A 6,000-nucleotide genomic window follows, 5' to 3' on the forward strand; every position below is an offset into this window, starting at 1 on the left:
ATTGTGCAGGAAAGAAAAAGCAGTCCAAAGAGCTTATTTAAGTCCTTCCCTCTACCACTAAAACAGACCAATCAATAAAAAGAGACAATTCAGAAAACGTGAAAAGTAGTCATCACACAGTTTTTCAAGATTTTCAAGGTGTGCACAGTTTAAAGGCAACTTCTTTCACCAACAGGCCAAGGGAGCCATGGTGTGATGGAAAATCCTAATTTTCTATTCCAACTGGGACAAAAGCCAGAGGGAACAGCATCGCAGCAAGGTTGCACACATCTGCTGTGGCGTAAAAGATCACAGAACGCAACCTTGGAATAAATCGTGTACAGTCTTACTTTTCAAATTGAGATTTTTTTTTTCCTGTTTGGATTTTTCACTGGAACAGTATTGAATGAACAGATGTTAAGATGTAGAGCTGAACATTCATCTGCTTTTCTACTTTTCTTTCTATTTCCTCTGGAATGGTTTCAAGGCTAACTCCCAGGCTTCAGGCTGTTTTTTTATTGTTTTTGTTTTGGACTTAGATGCTCCCGTGAACACATTTGACCAGGGTCTGATGGGCGGTTGATGTCCTGGTGACCAGAGGTGGGGAGGTCTGGGGTGTGGTTCAGTTGGAATGGAAGTAACTAATGGGTGGGTGGATTTTATATGTCACATAAATAAGACCTGTTGCCTTGGAGATTGTCAAAAGCATACAGACTTTATCAGCAATAAGCCAAACAAAGATGGTTCATTGGCAACCAAATCCCAAACCCAATACCATTACTAAAGAGGGAGATGTTGCTGTGATTATTTCCCAAATTTTGACAATGGACAAAACAAAAATCAGTTCTGATGAACCCACCATATCAGCAGACAGCACTGATTTTCAATGAGATTTATATTAGCGTTTAAAGTATCTATTTGGCGGAATTAAAACAGAGGTGTTTTGGCTGGAGAAAGAACCCAGGATGACCTTGTCGTAATGTTATTGCACTGGATCAAGTCTCTTGGGCCTTATCACAGTGTCCAAAAGGAAAATGGTTATCTTTTTTCATCTTATATTCAAGGTCTCACTGTATGTCATGCTGGATTATTTTAACTTGTGTTGTGAAAAATCGCAAATTGCATTTTATGTTATAGCTATTTTAATAAAAGTAGAGTAGTTTCGTGGATAACGCGAGAAGGATAAACTGGGTGAAAGTTAAGTGGGATAAAGTGGACTGAGGGAACTGTATGTGAGCCTGTTTGTGAGAAGGAGGACAAAACAATAATGTGTGATATCTGCTCGAGTTAGGGCTCTCAAGGCTGAGCACCTGCGTAGGATGAGAGCCGCTTCAATATAGTTAAATATGGGCAAAATGTGACTCGGTTGATGTAAACAATGTAACCATAGAAACGCCTTTTCCTGTGCAATTGTGCTGATTTTAATAAAAGAACCAACGCTGGGTAGAGAGTGAGAGTCCCCGGGGACAGCACGACAACAGACGTGTCTGTAACGGAGCAGGACTCCCTTGGCCAAGGTTAATAAGGAACTTTGACGTCTGGTCTCAATTTGTGGTGAACTTCGTTCGTGCACCTGTCTGAGTACACTGCTGAAGATTTCGACGACACTTGCTCCTCTGCCTGAGCTGTGGGAACACTTTTTCTTAAGTCTGAAATATTTGAGGGGTCCTGAAAAAACAGGAAAAGTCAAGGACATAAGAGATCCCGTGCATCAAGAGGCAGAATCGCTGGTTCTGCTGCACAGGCTGTAAATCTCCGGTTTCAATGTTTGACTTAAACATTGTAGCTTCCACAAGGGGATATAGGGAAAACTTACGCTGCTTCACACTGCGCTGTACGTCAGACACGCCTCTGCTAAGCCTTGTACAGCATAAACACACACAGATGACAGATGCTGCACTTCTAGTGTGTGTGTGTGTGTGTGTGTGCCCAGACATCCATTTTAAAGCTGTGTGTATATCAAGAACATGTGATTCAAGATATTTAGTCTTGTACTGACGAACTGCGAGTCATCATACTGATTAGTTGATGATAACTACGTCAGCATGCCAGAGTCAGTGTCACAGAGGCCTGGATCTACAACGGGAACTGAGTTTGTGAAGGAGAATTGTTATGGAGCAATAAAGAGGCAGATTTTTTGCAGAGTTTTAGACTGGAAGACTTGGTCTAATAGCTGTCACATATATTAACGTTCAGTTCCTAATTAGCTTGCAACAGCATCTCCTAGCAGGTGATAGTCATAATAAATGACACCACAATCAAAGGCAGAAGGGCTGGTCTGTGCTGGTGCAGCCCCCTCTTGGTGGAGGCAGGGCAGAGAACTTCTTGTTGACATGGAATCCTGGAATTCAGGCCTTTATTGTTATGGATATTTTTTTATTTATTTTGGAAATAGGCTGAAGAATCATTGGTTGGAAGTTTGTGGCAATAAATATTAGGATTATGTGGCATCACAAAGTGAACTTGTGTTGTGCTTGCTGTTTTTCCAGACATTTTAGTCTCAGCATTTTTACCCGAGTGCTTGAAATCCAAAAATATTTTCTGTTTTCTCTTCTATGGTTAGGGAAGACCAGCTGACACCCAGGCAGCACGAGTGGAAGTTTCTATCTTGGAGAGCCGTCTAATAAAGACATGCTCGACCGACCACATGTTATCTGGCACCGCCAACGCCGCTGTTGCTGTTGCTGTTGCTAAAAGGCCCTCATAACATCTCTTTCTCGTGACTTCAGACTTTAATCTGGAGCTGATCTTGTGGCTTCATGGATCATTTCAATTACAGTCGTCGTTAACGAGAAATGGGACGAGGGGCCCCGGGCAAATCACGACAAATTTAATTATATAAGCACAGCACACAAACACCAAAAACGGTTGCATATGGGTGTTCGGTCGGTGCATGTTTGTGGCTGTGAGGCGCAGCAGAATCGAATAAACCGACTGATGCGGATGCGCCGCGTTTCACGTGGAGGCTGTTGAACTGGTTCCTCATGCACGTGGCTGCCTAATCACCCCTTTTTACCCTCCTCGCCAGCACCTCTGGGTCCGCCTTTGAAAAAACAAAACACTCGTGTTCCTTGAGGAAGTCAATATTTGAAAACATCATTGACGGACATTTGAAGGGGGGGACTTCTCTATTGACCACAATGAATCAGGGCAGTCAGCTTTCCCCCCACGTGGTTTATTTCCCCTCCAGACACAGTATTTAGTTGGTGCCCACAGGACAAAATTGTTACAAAGTCCACAGAATGTGATGGAACCACATGACTAGAGACAAACACTTTTTCTGTTTTGTTTTAGTGTTTTTGGTGAATCACCATGAAAATGAGGTCAGATAACCGATCCGTGTCTAGCACCCGACCCCATGGCGTGTTGACTTTTACACATCGCTTATGAACATCTAAACCCAAATGCTAAAAAGAGGCTCATCACAGGGCTGACACACAACACGGAACCAGTCACTGTCACATTCACACCAAAGGTCAAATCAGAGCAGCCCGTGAGCCAAATGTCTAAGGACTGTCGTGGGTGGGCATGAGGAGAACTCCATGAAGCTAGCCATTCAATTCAGCACCGTATCAATTAACTTTAGGGATGCCTAAAGATGGAAGAGGAGGGGATTAAGCAACAGGTGAGGCTGCACAGACATCCTGAGGACGGAGACGTGATAGACTGCAAAAGCAAACGCCTCGATGTTACGCTCACCGCCAAGTTTATTGTCAGTCTTGATTTATTGGAGCTGGAAAAGGAACACATGGGATAGATCTCCCCAGAATCTCATGACATAAATCAGAAACCAGCAATATTTTGGGATGGTTTCTCTGTCAGTTTTATCAGAAGCTTGTTTCTTTTTCCTGTGTGGAGACCAATATAAAACCTCCCATTCACAGTCTAGCCTACCGCCCCCCCGTCCGTTCCAACATCCTGCTGGAAAAGATCCCTAGTGATCAAAATAAAACTGGAAACCAGACAGAGACACACATGGAGCGCTGTCCTACTGACCCACTCTGCAGCCTCGGTGAGCACGGCCCAGGGAATGTGATGGCTCGGCAGATCGGAGCCGACAGGAGCAAGACGCCGGCCAAACTCCGGCTCTGACTCCGATCAAGTCAACCGCAGCCCGATCACACGGAGCGCACGTCTCCTCTGGCCACGTTCTAATCAAATCAAACCACTTCCACATCATATGGCAAAGTTTTTATCAGGGAAGAAAATCGACTGTCCATCCAAAGCTATAGGCGGCATGTGTTTCTCATCAGCTGAGATGCACGTGAAGACATTCCTGCCCCCCCGTCCCGTAAATCCCATGTGTTCAGCAGGGCACTGTGTGAATGGAAACCAGATTTGTGTGATGAAAGAAGGCAAATATTAGACATGGGATATTTATTTGCTTGCACAAGGAGCAAAACAAATGTCTTTCAAGTCAATAAAGTGCAGACCCCAGGTTTCAAGGCCTGTTTCACATTTAGATACTCGCACACACCTTCACACTCCTGATGACTGTGATGCCTCCAGTTATAAATACGCAAAGGTCCGTCCCCAGAAGTCCTTCCATCCATCCATCCATCCATCCATCCATCCATCCATCCATCCATCCATCCTTCCATCCATCCATCCATCCATCCATCCATCCATCCATCCATCCATCCATCCATCCTTCCTTCCCTCCATCCATCCATCCACCCCTCCATCCATCCATCCACCCACCCCTCCATCCATCCATCCATCCATCCACTCATCCATCCATCCCCTCCTTCCTTCCTTCCTTCCTTCCTTCCTTCCTTCCCTCCCTTCCTTCCTTCCTTCCTCCCTTCCTTCCTTCCTCCCTCCCTTCCTTCCTTCCTCCTTCCCTCCCTCCCTCCCTCCCTCCCTCCCTTCCTTCCTTCCTTTCTCCCTCCCTTCCTCCCTCCCTTCCTTCCTTCCTTTCTTCCTCCCTCCCTCCCTTCCTTCCTCCCTTCCTTCCTTCCCTTCCTTCCTTCCTCCCTCCCCCCTCCCTTCCGTCCTCCCTCCCTCCCTTCCTTCCTTCCTCCCTCCCTCCCTCCCTCCCTCCCTTCCTTCCTTCCTTCCTTCCTCCCTTCCTTCCTTCCTTCCTTCCTTCCTTCCTTCCTTCCTCCCTTCCTTCCTTCCTCCCTTCCTTCCTCCCTTCCTTCTTTCCTCCCTTCCTTCCTTCTTTCCTCCCTCCCTTCCTTCCTCCCTTCCTTCCTTCCTTCCTTCCTTCCTCCCTCCCTCCCTCCCTCCCTCCCTCCCTCCTTCCTTCCTCCTCCTTCCTTCCTTCCTTCCTTCCTCCCTTCCTTCCTTCCTCCCTCCCTTCCTTCCTCCTTCCCTCCCTCCCTCCCTTCCTTCCTTCCTTCCTCCCTTCCTTCCTTCCTTCCTCCCTTCCTTCCTCCCTTCCTTCTTTCCTCCCTTCCTTCCTTCCTTCTTTCCTCCCTCCCTCCCTCCCTCCCTTCCTTCCTTCCTTCCTTCCTTCCTTCCTTCCTTCCTTCCTCCTTCCCTCCCTCCCTTCCTTCCTCCCTTCCTCCCTTCCTTCCTCCCTCCCTTCCTTCCTTCCTTCCTCCCTTCCTTCCTTCCTTCCTTCCTTCCTTCCTTCCTTCCTTCCTTCCTTCCTTCCTTCCTTCCTTCCTTCCGTCCTCATGATCACAGTCATGTTGGAGTGTACCCCAGCATAGACCCTGGACAGGTCATCACACAGGTCCAGGTATGTTATACAGCTCTTGTTCAGCAGGCTGTTCGGGCCAGCTATAGCTATCGATATAGCTGAGAAGTGAAAGCATGGAGGGCGTGGAGGAAGGAAAAAAAGGCCAAAACTTTGCGGAAGAAAAGTGAAATTGAAGGTTCAAGAGTCACTCTTCCATCAGCAGTTTTATGCAATAACCCTGTCAGAGTTCATCGAAAGGGGAAAAGAAACAATTCCAAAAGAAGGAAAATGTCACATTTTGTCACGCAATTGTTGACACTTCATCTTTCGATAATTTTTGGATTTTTTTTGTCTTGTTTTCTGTTTAGGCTATTATAGGAACAGCTTTAGAG

The sequence above is a fragment of the Takifugu rubripes genome, chromosome 8, assembly GCF_901000725.2.
Source record: "Takifugu rubripes chromosome 8, fTakRub1.2, whole genome shotgun sequence".
NCBI classification, from domain to species: Eukaryota; Metazoa; Chordata; class Actinopteri; order Tetraodontiformes; family Tetraodontidae; genus Takifugu; species Takifugu rubripes.